General features: G+C 40.8%; 1 protein-coding gene across 4 annotated transcripts in view; it reads right to left on the reverse strand.

Moving 5' to 3' along the window:
- The window catches only part of LOC101803831 (transmembrane protein 132B), a 267,174-nt gene that overhangs the window by 108,763 nt on the left and 131,386 nt on the right, over window positions 1–27,025 (reverse strand). Inside the window, exon 1 of one of the 4 annotated variants that reach the window (XM_072024323.1) lies at window positions 22,915–23,084. The exons of the other annotated variants lie outside the window; for them this stretch is intronic. The gene's annotated coding sequence lies outside the window, so the exon portion shown is untranslated. Of the gene's footprint in view, window positions 1–22,914; window positions 23,085–27,025 lie in introns of those variants that run through there. 4 annotated transcript variants of the gene reach the window in all.

Below are 27,025 nucleotides of genomic sequence, written 5' to 3' on the forward strand. Positions count from 1 at the left end.
GAAGATGAGATACTAGGATACAAAGCAAGGCTAACACAATGCTTACTTGACAAATAAGCAACATGTCTTGCAAAGAACTGGAGGAAAGATGTCTATTTGTAAAATAAACTAATATACTTAAAAAGCAGCAGGTACCTCTAGCCCTCTACTGCAGCAGCAAAAACCTGGAGAAAAAAATGACTGCCAAATATTAGGAAACCTGTAACCATGGTATGACTGAATAAGCCTTCAATCAAGCATTACAAGAAAGGAATTTCAATGCTTAGCACAACATAATTTTAGAAGAAAGTGGATGTTCTGTTGTGATATAACATAAATGAATATAAATGAATTGAGCCTCTTTAACAGCTTCTCAACAATAAAACATATTAAATTCTTGGAGAAATTCTTCCAGGCAGCAGTGATTAAATAAATGTAAAACGCTTTCATATTAAAAGGGCATGATCCTGCATTGGGAAATAAGCTTCAAAGAACCTACGTTGAGCACCATAACATACACATGACAGGTCAGATGCAGCACCCAGCCCTAAAGAGGAGCAACACAAAGCTCATTAACAGCAAGATCAAAGCAGAAAGAGCTGCCTTCAAGCAGGGAAGAAGAAGAGGTATTATCAACCCAGTGCAGGTCTCAACATGGGTAGGACCTGCTGGGAAGTCAGCACGGGGATAGGAGCTCTTAGAAAAGAGACGTGTTCATGAATTCCTTGCATTGGTCAGATGCTATTATAGCTGTGTCTTTGGTGAATGGAGCTCATGTCCTCCCTTCATGCCAGAGAGAATGGCTGCCCGAGCCCAGCTGCGGCAGTCAGGTGCAGGGGAGGCGAGGATGAGTCATGCACTCCAGTGTGCTAGCTACAGAGGTCTCTGTGTTAATGACTGGTTTAATAATTATTTATGCACAAACAATCTCCCAAATATTCTCAGTTGAAAAAATACAGCACACTAGCCTTGAGTTTTCAATTGATACATTCCTCCTACATTCCACATTCATACAAATGTGACAAGGTTGCACACCAAGTCATAGACAGCTGATCCATGCCTTTGAGCTTATTTAAAACATAAAGCAGCTGCCTCGTTTTCTGCTGAGATGCAAAAAAATCTTCCTTTGAGAAGCATCTCATGAGCCTCACCTTGTCTGAAGTTCCCTTACCCAGTCAGCAGCCAAGAACACTGCTGTCAAGAGGTTCACAGGAGCCTGGCACCTATTCTAAGAAAGGCCTGTTTAGAGGGGTTATGTAATTTAAACCTCACTACTAGTTTTACTTAAAGGTGAAACACAAAGCAAACACTACAGATGTCAATCTGTACAAAGCCAGAAAAATGTTTGCACATGTTAAAAATATATCCACAAAACCAATGAGTTTTAAATATATCTTCTCAGGAGCTGCGAACAGTAATTCAAAGTGGGATGTTCAAGGACTGAAATGGCTTTAACAAAGCAGTGATAACCATACCTCCAAACTCAAGCATCTATTGGGACAGGAAGTGCCATGATTATGAGAGAGAAAGGGTCAACATCTTCTCCAACACAGGAATTACTGTGAGAGAGCACCGTCAATCTCAACGGCACGTCAGACTGCTTGCCTCCTGGTACAACAGCCAGCACTCCCAAGGCAGACAAATTAAAACCAGCCACTTGTTCCACAATTTCTAACTGGTAATAGAGCAGCAGAAGTGGGGATTCTCCAACCAGTCCTCAGGGTAACAGCAGGATGTTTAACTTGGCATACTTTGGTGTTTTTGCCTATGGATCATAGCATATAAACAATGCCTCTTTGAGACAGAACCAAAATCAGATTTGGAGAATCAGCCTTGCCTGTCTGTCTGGTCTACCAAAGCTTTGGCTGGCCTATCCCAACATAACTTCCTTTGAGCATCAGCACTTCCTGATTTTAGCATGAACAAAGCCCCAGTTTTTCTGCGAAGCTTCCAAAAAGTTCAAGTTGTGATGACTGCAACTCAGTCCCTGCTAGTATTTGTCAGTGGCAAGCTGCAATTTCTATTTTCCTAGTGACACCATACATTTCTATTCCCAGCTGCCTGCTTTGTTTCCTTCTTGCAGTCTGCTTCATACCAAGTTCATGAAAGCCTAGCAGTAGGGACTATTTTTGTTTGTTTCTAGTACCTGTCATCTATAATGCCTCACGTCTCTAAGGTTTTGAAAGCACTATCTGCTGTAAATCATACTAATAAAATGATATTTTTTTTACCATCATAGCTGTCCTTTGTGATTTTTTTTGTTTCCAACTTTCTAAATTTCATCTATTTCTTAGCTACAATATGTTTTTAAGAAAAATGATGTATATTCAGTAATGTATTAACCTAGTCTTCTCCACTACAAACAGTAATCATTTCATGTACCATGCACACAAAAACACCTTTCGCACCTGACAGCATTTGAATTTTTAGGAAATGTTTGCGACTAATAAAACAGAATCAATTAGCTGCGGTCAATTTTATATTCTCAAAAATAATCCCACTCCACACCTAGAACAAGAAATTTGGCTGCCATATGTTTAAATTAAATGCCCAGTAAAGTTTGCTAGTTGAAAACTTGTGGAAATTTTACTAAAAGCAGATAAAGGACAGGTTGCCTGAATGGGGAGTTTTAATTGAGACTTACTAGAACTGGAGATTCATGAAATGGAGGCCTGCAGATAAGATTAGAAACAACTGTAGCTGCAGAACTCCAGGTTCTGACTGGCATGTCACACGTCAAGGACCAGTATCGCTGCAGTCACTGTCAAACCGTCCTTCCTGAGAACATTAGGCCACAAGAGCTTCACCATCACTACTCTCCAAGCAATAATGATAAATTTCAGCACCAAAAAAAGGGATTCCCCCTAACACCACTTTGCTAGTGAAAACTTTTTTTTTTTCCAACTTTTAGGACAGTCAAGAAAATTAACTTTCCTGTTCCTCTCAGGACAGAGAGAAGTAAACTGGTTAAGTCAATACAAGGCAAAGTATGTGGCTTGCTTTCCCCCAGCCCTGCCATCAGTGTGTGCTTAGCCCTGGAACAGGTGGAAAAGAAAGCAACACGCTCTGAGAACTGCACCAGCTCCCAGCCCAGCCTCAAATGCCAGTCAGATGCCTGCTCTAAAGCAACCTGATGAAGAGGATAAGACCATCATGCTACAGGCCTGAAGAAACAGGATATCTAGAGTACTTCACCTCCTTCTGCCCTTACTCAAGTGCCTTCTCCCACTGCCTCTCTGAAGATTTTAGTCCGCATAAATATAAATAGGCTCAGATATACATAACATTTCTGTGTCTTGAGCAAGTCCTTCTGCTATGTGGTTACTCCTGTGCTGAGAAAAATGTTCTCATACCTCCTTGTGACACAAGAGCAAATGGAAAGCATGGAGCGCCCCATGCTCTGGCCCTGTGTCTGCAGGAGGGCCCTCTTCCAGCAACTGCTGCAAGCAGCAGTTCCCTGCTTTTTTTCAGGAAAACCAGAAGGCTGTACCTTTAGGAAAGGATAAATTTAGAAGTGAAGCTGAGGTAAAAACAGTATAACCACCCCATGACAGCACTCGCATTCCTGATTCCTCCTCCATCTCTGTTACAGAACCAAACTCTTCTCTTGCATCTGTGGCCACTTGCCTCTGGTTTCAAACAAAATCCACAGCTGAAGCCCCCTCCCACCAAAGCACAGTAACAGATTCAACTCTACCACCCCCAACCGCCAGAGAGATAAAAATATAGTGTTTCAGAGGTGTGGGACATAAATTCTGGCTTGGTTTAGAAACCCGTGGGCAGTAAAGTGCTCTACCCATTAAAACATAAATTACCATCTGAGTATAGCTGATGAGATACTGGGGCTAAAAGGAAGTGGTACTAAATCAGAATTATAGGAATGCTCTTTCCAATCTGACTGTAGGAATTTACTCTCCTCCCTAGTGTGTCTCAAGATGACAGATGAAAATTAAGGCTGGTTTGTATGGGAGCTCAGAAGTAAATTGTTATCCTCCCCACATACGTCATTATTAATAAAACATCTTAATCCTATCCGCTATGAGTGTACAACATCTGTCACACCCAAACCTCCCAGTTTATGAAAATAAGAAATTTAATCTTATAATTATCCTCCAAACTGGGCAGCAGCAGCATGCTCAGATAGCATGACGGCAGACAGATGGACAATCCTGGACACCACAAAATGGTATGGCCAAAAGCAGCAAACCTGGGAACAAAATGGCAGCCTCCTGAGCCTTCCTCTCACTAAGGGCCATGGCCTAGGCCCAGTAATGAAGAGCAGCTTTAGAAAAGAGGCCTACCCTCCTAGCATCTCACTCAGGCACAGTACAGAGGTTATTTCACCTCTTGGCTGAGGTCTCACATCTTCACATCCACCCTCAGTTTCAGTAGGGTGGCTCTTCCACTTCAGCCTGTAAGCATTAGGCACAATACCAGAGGCTGGCACTCATTACCAGGCCTGGGCTTTCAAAAAATCACTTAACATAGCAGCTTTGAATTTCGTTTGAAAAATCTGAACCTCTAACACAAAACAGTGCTGAGTCTCCTTGGAAAACCTTGTCCCAGGGAGCATTCAGAAACTCCCCCTCTCTCTCAAAGATTAAGTCTGCGAGTCTCCACACAGACAACTGTGTCTCTACACCCGGGAGGGAGCAGATCGTTTTCCCTGCCACTGTTAGGTCTCATCCAGAAGGAGGTTAGGGTGAGACACCCTGAGCTGCTCTGCACCACCATGTTTCATTACTGCGAAGCACAGTGGTTGTGTACAGCTGGAAGGCTCTCTGGGAGGCATCAAGAGCTAATCCCCACCTCACTGCCTCCTCTCAAGGTTTACTGCCTCCCAGGTGGTGGCCTCCCACGAGAAACTTTAATGTAAGACAAAATTTTACAGCTGTTTTTATAACAAGAGCTATACTATAATTGCTACAGAGACTACACTAACACATATCACTGAGTGTTTGGATGGGACTTTATCACAAACATTTATTTGCTTCTGTCCCTGTTTTTACCTCACTAAGAGTGGATATTATTAAGTCAGTTTGTGAGATTTTTCTCAACATTTATGTCAATTAGTGCCTGACTAGCAAACATGGCTTCAGTTCCTACCCTGCCTTTATGTAAGGGAAGGCCTGCTACCCTGCTTGTAAAGCTGGAGCGTCAAGGCAAACTGCAGTAATTTGGGGATGTACCAACAAAACATTAAAGTCCACAACACATCCAGGACTTTAATCCAGACCATTTAAGCTTTTCCCTATAGTTTAAACCCAGACCAATTCTTAACTCCTCTTCTGGGAATTTGAAAAAAGTAACCAGGACAAATTTAGTGCTTGAAGGGATCAAAACTGCCAGCTTTTTTATGATCTACAGATAAATCAATACATTCAGATAAACTTTCTATTTACCAGTAATAAGCTCCTTGACTCTTGAATTCACTCATTTCTCCAGATGCTTGTTTCCTAAGCAACACTATCTCATACCTCTTATTTATGGTCCATCTTTGCTCTCCATTCCACAATAGGGCTAAGAGACACTACTGAGATACAGCTCCCAGAGTACGGCTGTTCACGAGCTCATGTTAGAAAGCACTGTCGGTGTCACAAAGAAAGATTGCAGTCTCCTTCCAGTTCTGCAACCTGGAGTGCACACCTCTGCGCCTGCCTCGTATGTCTCTGGACATTACTGGGAAAACAGGATTCACAACCCAGAGATATGTTTTGAAAATAATGATTGAAAGCCAAAATAAATCCAATGTCAATGTTTGGAAATAGGCAATAGCTATGGGTTCACAGCGCCTGTGAAGAGCTGCAGAGGAATCTTTTAAACTCAGTTTGGCTGCTTGCACTGCTGGCGCTACATAGCTGATGTTACTTAAACTCTTCTGGAAACATTTGTAGAGCAGAATAGCCACAAGTTAAAGCATGCTGCTTTGTTTGTTTGTTTGTTTTCATCCCAACACAGTGATGTCCTATTCTTCATTATAAGTAAAGTGGAAAATTGGTCCTGCGTTGAAACAGCAGGCCTTTGCGATACAGAACACAATTGAAATGTGTCCCCATGCCATCAAAGCTGAACATCAGTGGATTGTTACACAGGTCCCAGGGTGCCCACTGATGTGAGATGTGGATTTTATTTATTGGAGAAGACACTTGCATACACTGGGAAAAAAGTTATTTGCTGGCCTTAAATCATCCACACAGGTACAACTGAAGTAAGCTTGCAAGTATATCAAGAAGGGATTCAGGACTGAATATGGAAAGACAGGACTGAAGATGCCAAAAGAACAAAAGAGAGGTTTAAGAGACAGGGTTGCAGAAAGCAATATATTTTAGAGTGGAAAAGCAATCTTGCCTGCAGCGCTCCTAAAGGCACAAAGATAATTTTCACTTTCAGAGCAGTCCATGCACTAGCCAGAAGGATCACAGTCTTGCAGGCTGTGGGGCTACTGAATGCTCGGGGCAGAATTTCGAGAGACCCTACCAGAGATCCTGCATAAGTAGAGCTTGGCACACAAGATTTACATTTCTTTGGCCCTGCAGTTAAAGGGCTATCCTGCAAACAGCTCAGCGGAGGAAGAGGACAAAGCAGCAGCAGAGCTCCCCCAGGGCGCAGACCCTGCCCCTTCTCCACAGTGACGACCATGAGAGCCACGTAAGGCTCAGGTTGCACTGCCATGACCATACCAAACCCACTGCCTCGGTTGTCTCATAACGCCACAAACCAAAAACGTTTTGAAACAGAAAGGAATAACATCATTTCTTCATTACAACGTTATCCTGAGAGTTTCACAAGCTCCTTTGCTGACTGACATTCCGCAGGTGCTTTAACAGAGCCAGTGGCCTTATTTACCTACTATGCAAATCATGCAAGCTATACCAAAATAACAGGAATGGTAAATGTTATTAAATTCCCTTGAGTACAAAGTATGCCTAGGCCGTATATCACTTCATAAACTTTAACAAGTGCATTCAGAATTTAAAGAAATTCTGAAATCCAGCAATATGCAACAATCATGCTCAGTGTGTATCCTGGATTGGAGAGAAATTGTTGTGCTTGTTTGCTCTTGTTGTTATGCAATGGTAACCCATATGTTCCTCACATTAGGAAGGTATTTAATGTATGCCCTCGGCAAATAACAGACGATGGAGGATCTGAAACAAACAGAACCGTCACCCGAAGATGATGCATATTTCTATTGAGGGAGAGGGAGGCTATTTACAGTAAATTAAAAAGATATATATCAAATCTTACTTATGGTAATATAAAACTATTTCTGAACTTTAATTATTATGATGAACTGGTCTCCTGTGGCTTGTTCATTTCATGCAGTTTAAAAAAAACACGTTAACAGTCTTCTAATTATATCAGCTTTTTGTGTAAAAAAAAATGGCTCACATTTATTACTCCGTCTAGAGAAGCTATGGATCATCTCACTATTCACTTAATGTTTTTAATTTACATATCAGAAATACTAATAAGTACAGTGTTATTAGATCATATTCCCATTCACTTCCAATCAAAAAAAATGGTCCATTTTGTTTAGCTGCCACAATTAAATTAATTTATGTTTCTATGGCTCAGTTTTTGATAAGGGCTTTTATCAGAAGTTTGACTGTATTAAGCTTAATAGGACACCTCTCATTAAAATAAAATTAAAAAAAATATATGTTTCATTAAAATCAAACAATGGCTTTGCCCCCCACCCAACTCCATTTTGGCTTCATTAGCATTTTTAATAAAGGAGGTAATTGTGCAATTCACTTGAATAAGAGCCATGATCTGAAGGTCTGGATTTGTTTAAAATTCAATGGATTATTTCAGTATCATTTAATGAGTGGCACTGCTCTGCCTAGAGACAGCCAAAGCAGAAATGGCAAGGAAGCTAGATTTGGCACATTCTGGATTTGTTTGACATTCATTTTCTGAGGTGCTGGCCACAGCACAGTACCCAATAATTTGGTCTTCACTCCCTAGTGTATTTACAATATATTGCAATGGTATCAATCTAAAAATTTCCTGTAGTCCACTTCTGACAGACATAGAATCGTCTATAAGAAAGGAACTGAGCCCCCAGCTACAAAATCAACCTCTAGAAACATTTTATTGGGAGAGCTAGTTCTTGTTTCCAGCAGAAGCAATTTCTACTGATCATTGGGATCATTCCTGGTTAGTCTGCCAAAAGGAACAGGAACATACGAATAACTTTACAAAAGACAAAAAAATAATAAAATAATAAAATAAAATAAAATAAAATAAAATAAAATAAAATAAAATAAAATAAAATAAAATAAAATAAAATAAAATAAAATAAAATAAGATAAATAAAATAAAATAAATAAAATAAAATAAAATAAAATAAAATAAAATAAAATAAAATAAAATAAAATAAAATAAAATAAAATAAAATAATAAAATTAGAGGGACAACTACCTGAAAAAATTAGCTTTCACAATAATATGTTTGAAAGAGATACTGAGGTTTTGACCTCTTGCTGTTTCATCTGGTTTCAACTCCTAATCCGTTTCATCAGGGTAAGATGCAGCATCCCCTAATGAGGTTGTCTGATGGCTTTGTGCTTTTGAAGCTCCATTAGTATTTCCAATAATTAGGCATAGGAGACTAACCCCAGGGTTAGTCTCCTATGCAGATACTTATACTTGACAGAAAAGAAGAACACATTCTGATTTTGGTCTGAGGCTGAATAGGGAAAGCAAAGGGAGCTCAACAAAGACCTAAGGGTTGATTCAGAGCCATTCAAAGATCCTTTCACACTGCCAAAATAGGAGAAAAGTTTCAGTGCAGGTGAAATTTGGGCATCTCACAGAGAAGTAGAAGCTGATAAGAATGAGGTAGTACACTCTCCTGGTAGGTAAGAGACAGAGTAAGGAAATAAAATGTGCAGTGATCAATGTTGTGTACACATCTCATCCATCATTGCCTGAATGGATCCAGAGAGTGATTTTATCCTAATAACGCTATTTCAGTTAGGATCATTCTTTTGTTCTTCCCCTGGCATCTACTTCATTCTTCTTCTCTGCCTTCTCGACAAGTTTCTAAAGTTGAAAATTTTGCCTAACCAGCTGCATTGCTATCTCATACTCTCTTTAAACAGATTTCTGCTCACAACTGAACAGACATTAGCTGCTGTAACAAAGCAGCAGCCCATATGCAAAGTTTGCTTGTTTGCACCACCATGTCCTGTGCTTCAACTCAAAACCAAAATGCGCATATGGGCCCTGGAAAAATGAAGGGGGAAAAACGTAGAGTAAAATGTTGAGTTGCTTCTGCTGGAAGGAAAGAGGGACTGTCAACACAGAAATTGGATTAACACCTTAGCAGTGCAAATGTGAAGTTTGTTGTTCTGCGCTACACACTGTGGCGACTGGGAATTGAACAGCAACAGCACAGCAATTTCTCCTAAACATTACCTTCCTGTTTTTAACCCCTGTGAGCCCAATCTCCCACAATGAGGGACCTCCAAGGCATGCTGGGATCGCAGTGCACATATTGCTGATATGAGCAGCCCACATACATCCAATAAAGGCACACTGAGTTCATAACACCATTTATATAAGGCAATTTATTTTCATCATGCTGTTATCAAAGAGAACATTTCATAAGCTGCTCATATCCCACACACCTGTATGTAGAGTTACTGCATGAGGAAGGCTGTCTTCAGTGCCAACATCAGTTTTACGAGATAACTCAGGTTTAAAGCCAAAGTAGAGCTCAGTTTGAATTTTTAGTCTAACAATGGATAAGCTATATTCTTACAATTCTAGCCCAAAATAAAGAAAAAAAAAATCCAAAATACAAGTCCCCAGATCTCTAGGGATTTCCGCTTTTTACGGCAGACCCAGAAATAGTACCTTTTTAAACTGCAGTCCTCTGACAGTCCCAGCATCAGGAATACATAAAGTAGAACTGAAAAGTATTGTGTCAGTTTCAGACCTGCATTTGGGCAGGAGAATACCAGCAGCAGCACCACAAATGATTGCACTGAGGAAGTAATCTGCCAGCCCTTGTGGAGAGTACCTAGAGCATATGTTCAGTGCGGCACACAACCATCTTTGATGGCAGATCAACAATGCTCTGGCTACACGTTTTTAACAGTAGGAAGCAGGAGATTGTGGCATGAGGTTTCTCTAACTCTGCTGCTGCTGTCTGAGTTTATTATATTTATACATTTTATGGATCATCTCTTCTGCAACTCTGAAGGTACAGTGTGCAGGTCACAAGTATGGAAAACGCATGGGGCATACAGTGGGGTCCTGGTGAGAAGCAGGCTGGCTTATCTGCTTCTGCTTGCAGTTTTCTTCGGACTCTTGTCTGCATGCCATTTGCATTTTCATTCCTGCTATTACTTCTGTTTGCTCCTGAGCTAGGCTGAGTTTGGATGTCCTTCCCAACTGCACAAGGTTTCCTTGTACACAACCCTTAGCATTTCTTTAGCCAAATCTAACCAAAATACCAGTGCTACTTTTATTGTTGTGCCCTCCTTGGATTACCTAGATGGCTTCTAGGCTTACTTTTCTGCAAATGGATTTATGGAGCTGTACATGTTCCTAATACTTACACCTTTGCAAATAATTCATTTTTTATAAATATGACTAAGTTAAAAAAAAAAAAAAAAAAAAAAAAAAGTTGCAGTTTTTTCAGTTCAGATTAACCAGAATCAAAAATGTTATAAGGTCATGTACTGGGTCTGGCTGGAATGTTAACTTTCCCAGCAGCAGCCCATACAGTGCTGTGCTCTGCACTTGTAGCTGGAACAGCAGTGTTATCACACCAGTGTTGTGTCTACTGCTGAGCAGCAGTGGCTCAGCATTGGGCCTCTCTCTAATCCTCCTAGGGGATGGGCAAAAAGTTAGAAGAGAAACATCACCAGGGCAGCTGACCTAAACCAATCAAAGGGATATTCCATACCATGTGATGTCACACTCAGCAATAAAAGGTGGAAACAGGAAGAAGAGGGGAGGGGTGGGCTCTTGTTGTAAAAACATCGGTCTTCCTCCCTAACACCGGCTACGTGCATTGAGGCCCTGCTTCAATGACATGGTCAATCATCGCTCATTTGTGGGAAGTAGAGAGTAATTTATTTCCTCTGCACTTCCACATAGCCTTTGTTTTTGTTTTTTTTTATTTTTTATTTTCATCCTTTTCCTTCCTTTCCCCCTTTTCCCCTTTCCCTTTTTTTTTCGCTTTAGTTAAATTGTTTAGTTCATAATAATCTTTCTTTAATTATTATTATTATTATTTCCCTTTAATTAAATTATCCTTATCTCAGCCCGTGAGTTGTTCTTTGCTTTACTTCTCCCCCTCCTCATCTAAGGAGGGGGAGTAAGAGAGCGGTTGTGGTGTTTAGCTGCCCAGCACGGTAAAACCACCACAGGTCAGGGTCAGCACCTTTTGAAAACCATGGTAAGAAAAATTTAAAAACAGAACAATTCAAAATAAGGGTATGAAAAACAAACAAATAAAACAAAACTCTATTTTTCCAAGGTCTAGGGAAAATATGGATCACCTGCTTGTCCTGATTTTTAGTTTAAATGATATAAATACCTAACTGGTTTTGGTTGAAACAAATATGCTTTGTTATCGGTTAAAAAATAATTTTTTCACCAGTACTGCAAGTAACTACAGACATCTGAAAACAGATGAGATAAGGTTTGAAAAACAAGCAAGTGGAAACATATCTTTCTTCTCTAGTTCACACATTTCCCAAATGCCTGCCATGCTCTTTCTAATGCCAAATTTCACAACCCTGAGAGCAAATTCATGAAGAAGCTATTTTGCCTCACACACTTGCATTTTGAAATGAAAATTAACTTCATAGCTTTGAGCAATCAATACCTTAATATAACTGAAACAACAATGAAAATTTTGATCTATAAAATAAAATTACCCAAACCACAATTAGGCCAGGACACAGGGACTCAGAGACACATTCCTGAGAAGAGAACACTGACTTCCCTTGTATCTCTAAGTATTACAGTCTCATTTTTAAATCTGACAGCAAAAATTAGCACTAAAGCAGTCTTTTATTTCCTGTTTTTCCTAAGAAGCACTTTTCTTGGTGTACATTTTGTGTCCATCCGTCTGTGTCCCTCCCCACCCCCCCCTTTTTTTTTTTTTTTTACCATTTTCTCCATTTATTTTTTGGATCTTGGCAAGATGCTAACCTATCTCTATAACCACAGGCTACAGTACTCCAACTGCCAGACATTAGTGTATCTGTTTCAGTCAGTCAACCAGCCCAAAAACTAACAGTTTGAAGAATTACCAGCTCCTAGTACATGAAACCTAACTAGGCCTGGACAGCTGTACAAGTGAACAACATAGACTTCCATGTTCTTTTGACCTTGCATGACACAAACCACTTCAGGTATTATAGCGGCTTGTCTGTGAAAAGCATTCAATCTCTTAAGAGATATAAAGTACAAAAGAAACAGCACATTTTGCCTAACTATGAATTTACCATGCACAGCTGAGATGCACAGCTTAGATCAGCATACATAGTTAAAATGAAATGAAAATGAACAGCCTGTCATGTGTGAGCTGCTAGCACTAACTGTAATCCTCTTCTCTCTTCCAAATGCTCCTCCAGTCCAGCTCACTCTTAACACCTATGAGAAATGTGAATAAACCGTTCCTCCGAGTGGAACTGAAAAGCCTACAAAAGAATCCACAAAATATAAGGAACAGTTTCACTCTTCACTCTGCCAGAGCTTAAATCTCCCAGTTAGCCAGCAAAATTGAGAAACACACCTGTCCAGCACTTCCAGGTCATACCCAAGAGGTAACCAACCATTCTGACACGCAGTCTCCTGCTCCATCCACACAGTCTGCATGGATCATTTTGTCATAGCTTAAAACTTTGATGAGGACATGAAAAAGAGAGAATGGGTCACAATAAGATAAAATGAGAAACAGCACCCAACGCATGAATTAGATTCCTTTCTCTCTTAACAAACAAAACCATGGGACATTCAACTGAACTTAAAAGCAACTGTATTTTATAAGTATTTTTATTTGTGCACAGTTCAATCTTAATTCATTGCAGGGTTTATTTGAGGAACTGGCACCACTTAGGTCAAGAACTTAGAGGAATGTAATTAAAAGGTACTAACTAATTTCTGCAGTTGGAAAGTTTTTGTTCTCATTTCTACAGTGTGCTTTGCTGAGCCTTCCACAGCAAATTCAAGCCATGACTTTGTCATGGCCACTACAGAGAGGGCTCCAGCTCAAACCAGCTGAGTAAGAACCATCTCTTGTGCAATACTGGCCATTAAAAATGCAGAACAGCTTCTCAGGCAAGAATGGTGTTTAACTGTTGATCAAGGCTGCAACAACGCAGGGGGCTTCTAGGCTTGTAAGAAGAGTTTGATAACAATGAAAATAAAAGCTAGGGGAAAGAGGGAAAATAGGGAAAAACAAAACAACAACAACAGAAAATTTTCCTTCCTCATAAATAGTACAGGATGGCCAACTGATGTTGGGTTAATCTTGAAGAGACCCTTCAGAGAGGCCCAAAGACAAAAATAAAGAGCTGAAAATTACTACAGAAATTGCGGAAAGACAACAAATACCTTCAACAATGAAATGGTGAGAGCAATACAAATGGTTATATGGCATCCTCCCCCATAGACTACAAAACTGTGATCATCTGAAATGGGACTTTCTTGGACTGACAGTGGGATACCAGCACCTAAAGAAGTGCCAGCAGGCTTGCAGTTGCGGAAGATGACCTTATAGCAGGGGGATAGAAAAGCTCAAGAAAAGGCTGGAAAAGGAGGGATTAGTAACAGCAGAGGAAGGATCTATTTTGTGGGATACTACACAGCAATAGCTAACGCAATTCCTGTTCAGCTGGGCCACTGACTTGAATAAAAGTAAACTTGGGCCCTAAAGTTGTAGTGACCTATTTATTAATTAGTAGTACCTAAATGTTCAGAGAAATCTATTGCTTAATGTGCACTCTTCTCTCAAATCTTCTTTAAATAAAAAGAGTTGATTGGATTGATAGCAGGATTGAGAAATGGAGACTCTTGGCATCTGAAGATGCCCAGTTACATGCTTTTTCACTTAAATTTCATCAAAAGCACAAAAGGGACATCAACGACACAAGAGCAAAGCCAAATGCATCTGGCTTTACTGAGTATAATTGTAATATCAAATGCCTTGTTGGGTTGAGACTTCTGGAAACAAAAACAATCTATTGTGGTACTTTGGAAAGGTTCCTTCTCATCTGCATGGAACTCATTTAGGAAGGATGATTTAAAACAAAAGAAACATTATCCAATATTAGAAGTAACCGTTAGCAAGGCTCATTAATGCAATGCACTGAAGCTACATTCTCTGCAATTCTATTGCATAGCTAAACTACTGTAATTAAACCATAGTTCCTCTGTGTTATTTAGCAAAGTAAATAATTACACCATGCCCCTGAGGCTTATTGTTAATTTGCAGCATCAGGCAGAAACCCTCGCTATCATTTCTATGCCTCCATTTTATGGGACCGTATCCTTATAGTGCTGCCCAAACGTCAGAGTAACTGCAGTGACATTTTATCCTCCTGTACTCCGTATCATGAATAGCAGTCATCACACTGCCTTATGCACATGTACATCTGTATCCAAGGCAGCCATCAAAGCTTCATACCTAACAGACAGGTCTTAAATAATCAGTGTGGGTTTATTTTCCAGGGTGGGAAAGCTGTTGGTTTTGCTATGCGACAAAAAAGGTCTGGATTCATCCATTTATTGCAGTTTGACTTTTTTTGCTCCAGAAATATAAATGCCAGCACAGCAGGGCTACAGTCCCTTCCAGCACCATTCTTGCTTCAATAAGCAGGGCTCCTCCTGCACTCATCATGAGCACAGCTTCTGTCCTCAGGTTCCCAGAAGACTGCAGGATTGTATCTAAGAACAGGAATTTGGCCCTTTGGAGAACATGTATTTTTCTACTGCTTGCTTATAGCACAACTACTGCCCAACTACTTTAACTATCGACAGGGATGCAGATCAACAAGTAATGATGAAAAATAAATAAATAAATACATAAAAGATTTTTTTTTTAATTAATTTAACATCTTCTATACTCCTCCTCAAGTTTTTAGGGCATGCTGAGGGGGCATAAGTCTGTCCTGGAGGCCACAGCACAGGATCATGGCTGGCAGAATTACAGCTACGTCCCAACCCAGGAGCAGTAGCAGGGCTGGCATGGCACAAAGTGGCACCCAGACCATTATTCATGCCATACTTAGACAAACACCCAGCATCTCTGTGCAATTTGTAAGGGTGGAAAGGAAAAACAAAAGCACAATGACCCAACAATTTCAGTATTCAAGTCAAAAAAGTTTTATTTACCTCCGCCTCAAAAGAAAAGACCACATATTCTTACATATCAGCAGAGAAAATTACTACAGATGTCAGCTTTAGTTTTCTAGTCTGGGAGCTGCAGCTTTCTGCCCCAAGATGTGATTTCTCTTGTTTTCATGCTCCTCCCAGTGACAGAAAAAAAAGGCCTGTCTGCTGGCTACAAAGCAGAGAGACTTTTTTTTTCCTTCTCATTGGCTAGTCCCACAGTCCCTTGTAGGTAGCTAAGAGCTGAAAAACATTCATCACGATGTTCTGAGAACCCTGGATGAATCAGAAAAAAGCTCTCTTGCATGAGGATGAATTTATTATTCCATTTTCTTGGAAAGCCTATAACTTACATGTCAAATATAGCAGTAGTAAAGATGATGACATAAAGACATCCAAGATGGGTAAAAGAGACTCAAGAAAGAAAGAGGGAAAAAAACTTGCCACAGGACAGTGGTTTGCACCAAGACACTCCTCAGATTTGCTAGCATTTACATTGGCAGTTTATACTTACTTGCCCAGGACAAGAGGTAGCATTTTACTTCCTCACAACAGAGACTTAGAAGAAAAGCTCTTTAAAGGCGGGTGTTTATGCATACATACTTACAACAAGACAGTATATTTAAAACTCTGTGCTCAGTCCAGTATGGTTTCAAAATTATAATGTTGATCCTGAGTCTCTGTTTTCTCTGTTAGCAGTAAAGTATTATCTTGATTAGCTCACTACAACAACCAAAATGAACAAACATCAGCATTGTTCCCCCAGATTCAACTGCACTATGCTGATTCATATCTGCTGCACTTCCGGTCTGTTGTGCTTTGCTTTATTCTGCTTCCTAAAGCGCTGGGGTGACAGCTGGATTATTGCAAGGTTCCCTATCTGTTATTAAAAAGTGGCTGCATCTCAAGACAGCTAAGAGTATACATTTGTAATGAATAAAAGGACCACATTATTGCCTCCCTTATGTTGCTCTGGTGAAACCGAGATGCTTTATACATATCACGTGCTAAAATATTTATAGATGGTATGCAGAGGAAGTCAGACACCCAACCTACACACAATTCAGCCCTTATAATCTTTATGGCAAATTGATATCAGTATCATTTGTAAGTACTGTAGATAAAACAGCAAACATTGTGAAACACCCTTTGTAGATCAGAGAAGGAAATGTGAATCACAGGTTCACAAGGATTTGCAGATCCTTCAAAATGAAAGACACTGAACTGTACAATTTTTTTTAACATAGGCATTATGGCATGCCATCATTTCTCTTAGGAAATAGATTGTGAAGCTGACATTCCAACATGAGTAAAGAGCTTAAGGATTTCTTTTTTCTAGACACACTATTTCCACCTAAAAATTCAAGCCTAAAGATAAACAGAAATAGAATTCCTGCACAAGTAACACTGAAAACAGAAAGGCATCATGTAAAAGCCATCGCTTGCTACATCTGCTATAAATTTCAGTAGGTCTCTGCAGCTCTGCAAAACTAATTAGCAGCATATCGGGGATTCAGCATCACCAGTTAAACTTTGAGCTCAGAGCAATTCCTGAACACCAAGCTTCTATCTCTAACAGTAGTACACTGTCTTTTAATACCTTTACTTAAGCTGACAAATGCTGACACTGTCCAAGCAGTCAAAGTTTGCCCCTTGTGGGCTTCCCCTTCCCTGCTGTCAGATCTCTGCATTCCCTGACAGGAGAAATAATAAAATACAGGTTTGCAAAAGACCACGTATACGCTTTTATTTGTTTTATAATAGTTTGTTGTATTTTCTTTCAGATTTTCTATTTAATGTAATTAATCACCTTTCTCCATGGTTAGTTTATATGTACTGTGCCATGTTTCTTATGGTGCCTCAGTCTTAACTCTTTTTGCTTTTCCTGCTGGCACTTAACTTATGAAACAAAAGAATCACTGCTGTATCTAACATTAGGTTGTGATGTTTAAATGTACACCACCATATGATTTTTAAGCAGCAGTTTATTTAGCCCTAGTGCATCGTTACGTGTCAAATCAAACTTCATTGAGTGTTGTCATTTGGAAGATAAAACACCATCACTGCTAATATAGTGCAGTACAATCCATATTCACTCAGAAAGTTGCTAATACACAACAAAAAACAAAGTAGAATTGGAGGTGGCCTACTGAATGATCTAGGCCATTCACTAGGTACCACATACAACCACAACATATCAACGTATAATCCCACTTGTAAATTCTGTTTTAGCAATGGGTGTTTGGCAGTTCCTTAAGAGCCGTGTTTCAGAGCATCACTCCCAACATGCACAATGGCTACTCAAGTGGCTACACCTCTGTCACCAAATATAACATAAAACTCCCTAAAATGCTTTTTGTTTGTTCACCTTTTTTTTTTTTCTTTGTTTTTGTTTCACAGAGTTGGCAAAATTGGTATTCCAGACAGTTCTACTCCCAGCCTTCACTTGAACTGACTTTTGCACACATGCTATCACTCACTGCTGTTCCTCTGGGCCCCCAACTCTGCTCACCCATTGCATTCCCACAAAGCATGCACTTCTTCAGACAAGTCTTCAGCTCTACTATTCAAATGTTTAACATGCCCTTTGCATTGCTGGTCCTTATAAATCAGATTGACTCATTAGGGCAGACATTTCACTTTTACTGTCCATTTCTGATTTCATTTAAGTTAGTGAAAGGAAGACGTGGAGTAATATAAGAAAAGATTTATCTTTTAAAGCTTTATAGGCAGCAATCCCTCATCCTGATAATTTTTAAAAGGTAGGAAAAAAAAAAAAAAAAAAGGAAAGCAACTATCAGTTCCTCCCTTTACCAAAGCACAGTTAAGCAGTCCGACTGCAAAGTTTTGACAACAGAAACCCCACTTCTCTTGGCTTTTTAGTTGATTCTATCAAACTTGTCTTTAAACAGTGCTTTAAAATGTAGTGGCCACTATGAAAAAGAAGAGCAAAGATGAGACAAGAAGAAAAAGGAGAAAAGGGAAAAAGAAAAAGGAGGAAAAAATGGAGGGGGTGGGAGGAAAAGGAAGAAAAAAAGGGAAAAAATGAAGAAAAAAAAAGAGAATAAAAGAAAAAAAAAATGGAAAAGAAAACAAGGAAAAAGGAAAAAATTTTGATAGGTTATAGACATGTTCGTTAGAGGCTTCCTCCTTACTTCAGTCTCTTAGGTATTCTGCCCAGTAACTCCTTAACTGCCAAGTTTTTTTCACAGAATCACAGAATTTCTAGGTTGGAAGAGACCTCAAGATCATCAAGTCCAACCTCTGACCTAACGCTAACAGTCCCCACTAAACCATATCCCTAAGCTCTACATCTAAAAGTCTTTTAAAGACTTCCAGGGATGGTGACTCCACCACTTCCCTGGGCAGCCTGTTCCAGTGTCTAACAACCCTTTCGGTAAAGAAGTTCTTCCTAACATCTAACCTAAAACTCCCCTGGCGCAATTTTAGCCCATTCCCCCTCGTCCTGTCACCAGGCACGTGGGAGAACAGGCCAACCCCCACCTCTCTACAGCCTCCTTTAAGGTATCTGTAAAGAGCAATAAGGTCACCCCTGAGCCTCCCCTTCTCCAGGCTGAACAAACCCACCTCCCTCAGCCGCTCCTCGTAGGACTTGTTCTCCAGGCCCCTCACCAGCTTCGTCGCCCTTCTCTGGACCCGCTCAAGCACCTCGATGTCCTTCTTGTAGTGAGGGGACCAAAACTGAACACAGTACTCAAGGTGCGGCCTCACCAGAGCCGAGTACAGGGGGACGATCACCTCCCTAGCCCTGCTGATGTGCATGACAGCAGCAGTAGGCCAGGATGTAAAACTTTCACTTCAACAACAAAAATTGAGTATTTCCCATCACAGCCATTATTAAAAATAATAATAATAATAATAATAATAATAATAATAATTTTAAAAAGTCCTTTAAATAAAACTTGTTCCTAGAGGTCTGCAGAATACTTCCTTGCCTTTTACACCCTTCCTGTATATGCCAAGTGCCCAAATCCATCACCTTGACAACACTGTGCATCAATATAATAGCACGAGTCACACACGTGGTTTTTGTGACCGTAACAAAAGCAGACTCTCATCGATTGGCATGGTGCTCCCTGTTCAAAACTATAATTTCAGAAGGATACTTGCTTTAAATCTTGTTGCTCTCTGCTTAGGGTCTTGCCAAACTTGCACATATACCAGAGTCCGTGGCTTGTTTTACGGTCTCATTTTAATGGGTTTGTCTGTATTCCAAGGGCCAGCAAAAAACAGAACAAAAACCTTCTATAAAGGGTTTCACTTGGGTTGTCTTCTTCATCCTTTACAGACCCAATCCTAAGAGGCTGTATTCAGCGTTTGAACCATCTCCTGCAGTTTCCAGATTAAGGTTGCAATGTTCTGTTCTGGACTAAATTCCCAGCATGTGGGTGTTTCACTTAAAGAAACCCTTTGGCATACACGGAGCTGGACCAAAGGATTAGACCAGTGAAGGAATGAAGGAAGGAATAAACAAACAAAGCTGTGTGACACATTTTCTATCAGAGAAAACTCCTGCTCCTAGCAGGTCGATACAAAGAAAGGGAAGACTGCTGGCTAGCACACATTTGGCTGAGAAGCCAAGAAAGTGAACAGGTTACAGTAGTGACAAAAAATGACAGTCAGCATGAACACACAGCAATATGTCATCTTTACAGCATCCAGGAGGAAAAAGGCTCAGATTTCTTGTGGTTCAGTCTCCTTCCTTTGTTAACATCCCCTTTTTATCAGGTGTGCTGTACCTTAGTGTAGTTACGAGCACATGGCAGGGACACATCTTGCTATGAATTTCTGGCAGAATAATGTGCTATCAGGGAAGCATGCAGAAAAGCAAATGAAATCCAGTGGTAATTGGATTTCTCATCAATAACATCAGCAATGTATTGCCAGATAGGGTTATCCAACAGGGCATGGTTTGCTGCTTTTTGCCTGATACCCATTCACAGGCTTGCAAATATCAACATCTAGCACAAGGCAGCGAAGTACAAGGCTCCCAATGTATCAGTCCTATAAGCCACTGGCTAGGAAATGCTAAAGCAATGTGAGATGTGATTGATGTCTCTACCTGGTCTTAATAGGTATTAAGATACTAGAAGATGAGAAGATGTGAGCATCACTGAGTATCAGTGACTACTGTGTTACATGAGAAAAATCTTAAAATACTCATTGAAGCTGTGATGTGGGACTGCAGAGAGACAGTGCACATTTTTGAAAGGAAGGAAAATGGTCAGAAACAATAAATTTGCCCTGGTAACAAGATAGGTGATTAAATACAAAATGAGATGTGTTCCTGATAAGCCAAAGCCCACTATAAAATCAAAAATCCTTGCAGGAAAGGGGGGCAGCTCAATCTGCCATTTCCACAGGGCTAATGAAGTGCAGGGAGAAAGACAGAGGTGGCAGAAAGGAGGGGAGCACCATAAGGCCAACATGAGCCTGTGGCACACCGCAGGCAGCAGAAAGGATACCCATGCTGCCCTTGAATGGACCTGCATAAACAGCCTCAAAGGGGATGACTAGTACTGATGGCTGTATTATGAGGGGGTGGAGGACCATGGAGGACCGCTCCCCAGGTTTTTCAGGAGATCCCAAGTATTTCACAGCCCTGAGCCTCCCATCTGTTCCTGAGAAAGGGATGAAGGATCTAATTAAGGTGAGATTCACAGCGTACGCTTGAGGCATCAGAGGCTGCTGGAGGAAATTCAGTAACCTGCTGGAGCTCTTTGAACAAGTTAATACAATAGTAGAGAATTGTGAAAGGGAACATAATTTTCCATGAGTTTTCAATAACTTTCCATGTAATAGAGCAAAGGCCCTATCCTAGCCTTAGGGGATACAATGCAATGGTTCTGAGGAAAAAAAGAACTAAGGGGAAAAAAAAAAAAAAAAGAAAAAAAAAAAGGAAAGAAACAGGTAAAGCAAGACACAAATTGGCTTTCAGCCCAGTATTCCGGGCTACTTGGTGATACACAAGTCTTGATGCACCATCACGCCCCATCCAAAGAAAGGACCCATCCTTGGCAGGACTTCAGTATCCAACATGCAAAACACAAATTCCACCTCTAGAGCACCAGGATAACAGTGACCAGGCTTTGCTGGACAAGCTAGCAGCTGCCAGAGAGGACTGGGAGGCTCCTTGGTCAAGCACCACTTCAGTGAGAGTTAGGTACACAGTATTTTGAAAAGCCCAAGGCAGATTGTCTACATGCTCAGGCAGAAGAAGAAAGTATCAATTTTACAGTTTTCTCTTTTGATTATTCCCCTTTCTACAGCTATCAAAGACAACTGACTTCAAGTCCAGCTGAAGCTCTGCTGGGGAACAGAACTGAGCACTTGTAACTGGTGCATTATCTTTCAACTACGGACATACTCCAAGCCAGACTCAAATTCATGGGTGTTGCTGCCTGCCTGTCTGAGGAACACAAACCATTCCTCCCAACACTCTGTGAGCATTTAACATTGACTACTGTGCAGCTAAGTCCCTTGTGAGACAGGTAGATGTTAATACTCCCATTGTATGAATAGAAACTGAGGCACAGAGAGTCTAAGTGACTTGGCCAGAGCCTCAGAGGGAGCATCTGGCTTAGCAGAGAGCTGAAGCCCAGCTCCCAAGCACCAGGCTAGCAGCCAAACTCCTGGAACAGCTTCTGTCAGAAACAATTCCCATGTGGAAACAAGCCATGAACACAAGGACAGCCTAATTACAATTAAAAAGGAACCTTTCCAGACCCAAGTATGGTACCAGCAAACAACATATAGTTAACCCTTTGCAGCACAAGCCTACAGCAAGCAGGCAGGTTCTTACCATTGAGAAGGCTTATGCAAAGCGTCCGCTCCCCCAACTGCCACTACGACGTGGACTGAGAGCTCAGCAATAACCCAGGCCCTTGATTTGCTGCTCAAGATGGTCACCCACAACTGCCAGGCAGCCCTTCTCTCCACATCCCTCCTCCCAAAGTGCCCGGTGCTTGGTGCCTTCTAGAGCCACCACACCAACCCCAGCCTCAGCACTCTGCTCCGGTGCAGCCAAGCTAGTCCTAGAGCCTCCTCTCCCCCAGCCCTGCTCGCACACACGCTGCACATACACTTGCTCACTCTAGTTAAATCCCCTCTGTGCTTTCCTTCAGAAGGGAGGATTTCAAAATTTGATTTGTTTTAGTCACTAAGTACTCTCTGGTATTCCCAGCAGCTCCTTTAGCTGACAAGGTTTATCCTTGTCGCCACTTTGTTGTGTTTTATGAATAGGGACCCAGCAAAACCCAAGACAACATTTAACATAGCGCACATTAGTCTTTTACCCTGCATTGCTCAGCGCCTGGTATCACTCTCTCTACCAGAGTGTTACACACAAAATGGTCCCTCTAGGCAATGCACTCAGTCAGGAAGGATATTAACTCCCCCCAGCAGAGCGTGTGACTGAAATTCCTACAATCCCTGTAGTTTAAAACATGACTGGTAAAACATTTGTGCATATCAGAGACACTGATATGGTTCACACCATGGTGGCCTCGAGTGAGATGCCCGGGATGACACCGGGAGCAGTGGCAGCACCCACCTCAGCACGTAGCACGATGACGTGCCAGCCCAGCTTTTTTCAGCTTCTCCTTGGTACTTTTCAGTGCTTCCTCCCAAATTCACCGTGGCCCAGGGTGAGAGCTGGGCACAGTGTGCTGTGCCCAGGACACAGCTCCTGCCTCTGAGAGCCCACACAAGCTGGATGCCTGTTTCTGGAAGGTTCTGGAAGGTTCCCTCTCCTCCTCCCCCCCCCCCCCCCCCCCCCCCCCCCCCACCTCACCTCACCCTGCCACTTGTCAAAGTGTAAAATCAGGCACGTAACAAGCAGCTAAAGGCTTACTAAACTGATTCCAATCAACCCTTCGGACATCTGATTCATAAAAACATAAAAATAAAAAAACAAGAGTCACCCTTCCCTGCCTCTCTTGCCCACCTCAGAGCAGCACTGCATCAGGCTCTCTCTGCTCCTCTCCTCTTGCATGCAAAATACAAAGCACAGTGTTATCAGCTCTGCAGGCTGACAAAATGCTGAAAAACAAATATACATACATACATTTTTTAATATATATATTTCCCAGTCAAAGTGCATGTTGTAGAGCTTAGGCATATGGTTTAGTGGGGACTGTTAGTGTTAGGTTAGAGGTTGGACTCGATGATCTTGAGGTCTCTTCCAACCTAGAAATTCTGTGATTCTGTGAAATTCCTTCCATTTTGTGCTGGTCACACCCTTTCTTAGGGCAGGGATCAACTGTTTCCTGCTCCACCAAGGGCATGAGCTGGGCAACTTAAGAGTTGCTAGTGGGAGGCAAAAGGCATTTCACCAATAAAGAGACCAAGTCCTACCCAGCATGAATCCTCCTTAACTGCAGAGCAAAGCCTGTAGATAACAAGATCAGCATTGACTGTGCTGAAAAAGATGAAAACCTAAAAGGAAGGTGCTGCCCAGCGTAACATAAAATCTGATACTGGAGCAACCAGAGATGGTGAGCAACAAAGAAATACAAAGAGAGGAGATCAGAACAAGGAAAATGCAGAGCTGTTGATGCATGGAGATCAGGAGCCTGTGTTTGCCCAGCATGGTGCACATGCACCAATCTCCCACAGCAAATAAGGAATAAAAAACGGTCTGTCATGGAATTACAGGAGAGCTGTTACACCTCCCTTTGTCCTTACACTTCTGCTCAAGAATATTTGCACCGGTGTGAGCACTGTGCTTCAAGGCTGGCAGAAGAATCAAAAACAGCCCCCTTTTTCCAAAGTCCTCAAGTTTGCTGTCTTTGAAATCATGTATTTTGTTAATTCTGTTACACTGAGCGCTCTGCTGAGTTTTATTTCAAACAGAAAGGCAAGGTGTCTGACAAATTCAAGCGGTTTTAACCTTGTGATTCTCCAAGAGCCTTATGTTATACCCAAGAACCCACACAAAGCCCCCCTGCTGCTGTCTTCCACTGAGAAAATGCAACTGGACTACAGCATAACAGCTTGGTTGAGTTCCCACTGAAATTAGTGTGAGCTTTTTCACTCACAGCCTTAGAAACAAAACCCCTCCAAATAATTCCAGCCTCCCACTAGTTTGCTGCTCAAAAACATTTAGGACAGAATTAATTAAAGAAATCCATAAAATTCAAGTGACTTTCAGTTATGTTTAGAGTTGAGTGTACAGCGCCTTAAAACACCTAGAATCTTACTTTATTTTCAATATAATTAAATTTCAAAGCATTTAATAAGGTGAAAGTAAGATCTTTCCAAGTACCTCTGCTTTGAAAAATTATGATGTATCATATTCATTAGCATCTGTCACATTATGCTGTGGGACAGAGACTACTCTGAGTGACTCCAAGTCTACTCCGGTAAATCAGTACATGCAGGTGTGTGACAAACAAAATCAGTGTAATCATGAGTCTCAGAAAATTGCTTTTAATGTTATGTTTATATATGTAATTCTGTTAAATTACCTGGGCAGGATATAGATGGATTTTACTTTATACGACTCCTTAGAAAACCTAAAATTGCATGTATAATTACATTCTTATAATATATATATATATATAGTAAAGTTATGTCGAGTAGCAAACATTGAAATACAGGTAATGAAAAGCCATCCAATTGTTTCAAACCAATGGTGGGAAACAGTTTTTTATATAATTTATTAAAGAGTTGAGCAGGTGAATGTATTCTCTTTCAGATATGGATATGTAAGTGTACCCACATCAAAAATTTTACTCACCTAGACCCTTAAACTTTAATGGAAAGATTTTCAAGGTAGTCCTTGAGGAATTACCTGGTTGACCTCTCTGAGAGCTATAGAAATCATCCCAAGCCTCTTGCTAATAGTATGTAGTGCCCGTTCAGAGATTCAGGAAGTTGGTAACGGTGTTTCATTGCTGGTCACTAGTTCAAATCTCGCATAAACCAGGACGGTCAGGAGTCGTCATTACCACAAACACAGTTTGGCTGCTGATGTGATAGGAGCTATGAATTTTCCCCTCCTCAGCAGTGACTGCTACTCATGATAAATGACACCTCCCCCTCCTCCCCAGTTCATGCTACGTGGCCCCCTTACCAGCAGTGTTAGGGACATTACAGGTAATCTTTCCTGGTCATAGGATCGGGGGCTACTTTGCACTGTTTCTGTCCTGCCTTCAGGCCAGGCAATAGAGTCTTCTAACCCTTCATGTAGGCAGAGTAGGACCTTTAGCGAACACTTTTTTAAAAAATCGCTTTTGTGACTAAAAATAAAATGCCATTTCATCTGGTGGCTGTGTAATAGTGATTTTATACAGTGCCATTAAAAGTAAAATTCTGATAGGAGGAACTGCTGACTGCTGCTAAACTGTAGAATTTTTAAGTTCTTTGAGACAGGAACATGTCAATCTTTTATACGTCTGCAAAATTCCATGAACATCTATGGCACTCTATAAATCACAAAGAATGATACAAGCAAACAGGAGTTATGGGATCCTATCTCTTCAGCAGATTTTGCCCTATGGATAAGATAGCTTACAAAGCAATAATGAAATATTATCAGCAAAATAAAGTTTTAGTGCCTTTTTATTCTTAACTGCATTTTGCTAGCACCATGTCAATAGAAGCAGAGCTTCATCTGAGACCAAAAAGTTCTGATTTGCATATGTTATCATGCAAAATGAGATTTTATTCTACCCTTGCCTTCAGAAACACTGAGCCATGCATAAGATGAGATCGCAAAAATTAAAACAATTTATTGTACTGGAAGTCTCTTCTATTAGTTTTGGCCAACTTCCCAGTTCAAGCAATTAGTGAAACCACAGAAATACTAATTAGCAGTGCAGGGATCCTCAGAACTTCCAGTGTTTGTGTTCATGGTGTATTAACAAGTAGACTGACCGTGTTCATCTTAAAATTTCTGTCTGCTCTATCACTAACTGTCAAGACAGGAAATCAAATGACCACTTGCAGATAATTTATCCCTGAAAATGTGGAAACCCACCTTACCACAGCACACTGTACAACTGTGGTAATGCAAGGGCTCTCAGAGCAGCCCTCCTCTGAGGAGGAGGTGTTAAGGTCATTTGTCAGATCCCACACATTCATGAACTCATCCTAGGGATTCCTACAGCTTTTAAGTGTTCTTTCTTTGCTTTCTCTTCTTTTGAATCTAATGGTATTTTCACGATTTTCTATCAGTCATGACAGGCAGAATCTCACTTTCACCTTTAAATTCAAGTTAAACCCTTTTTTAAAATCACTTGACTCCTGGATTCAGTGACGTAGAATACAAATATTTGAGGATATATGATAAAAACTGCAAGACTTGTCAATATGTCTCTCCATTACTACTTAATAAGACTCCTCTGTTCCTAATACCAGCATTAACCTAGTACTTTATGGCAAGTAAGTAAAACTACAGCTGAAATTAACTTTGTTCATTTAACCCACAAAGATCCCATGTATCACACAAGGGATACCTCCATAGCATTTTGAAAACTTACCAAAGAGTCCAACCACTGGCCCAATGCTCAGGTGCAGCTGAGGAAACAATTCAGTCCTGAGTGAGTCCCCAGCATTTCGGTTTCTGAACAGCCCGCAAGATACCATTTTTCACCTGACCAGAAGTGAACATAAGTGTTCATCCACAGACCCAATTAAAGCTCAATTTAAAACAAAATCAA

This window comes from Anas platyrhynchos, chromosome 16 (genome assembly GCF_047663525.1).
Source record: "Anas platyrhynchos isolate ZD024472 breed Pekin duck chromosome 16, IASCAAS_PekinDuck_T2T, whole genome shotgun sequence".
Classification (NCBI taxonomy): Eukaryota; Metazoa; Chordata; class Aves; order Anseriformes; family Anatidae; genus Anas; species Anas platyrhynchos.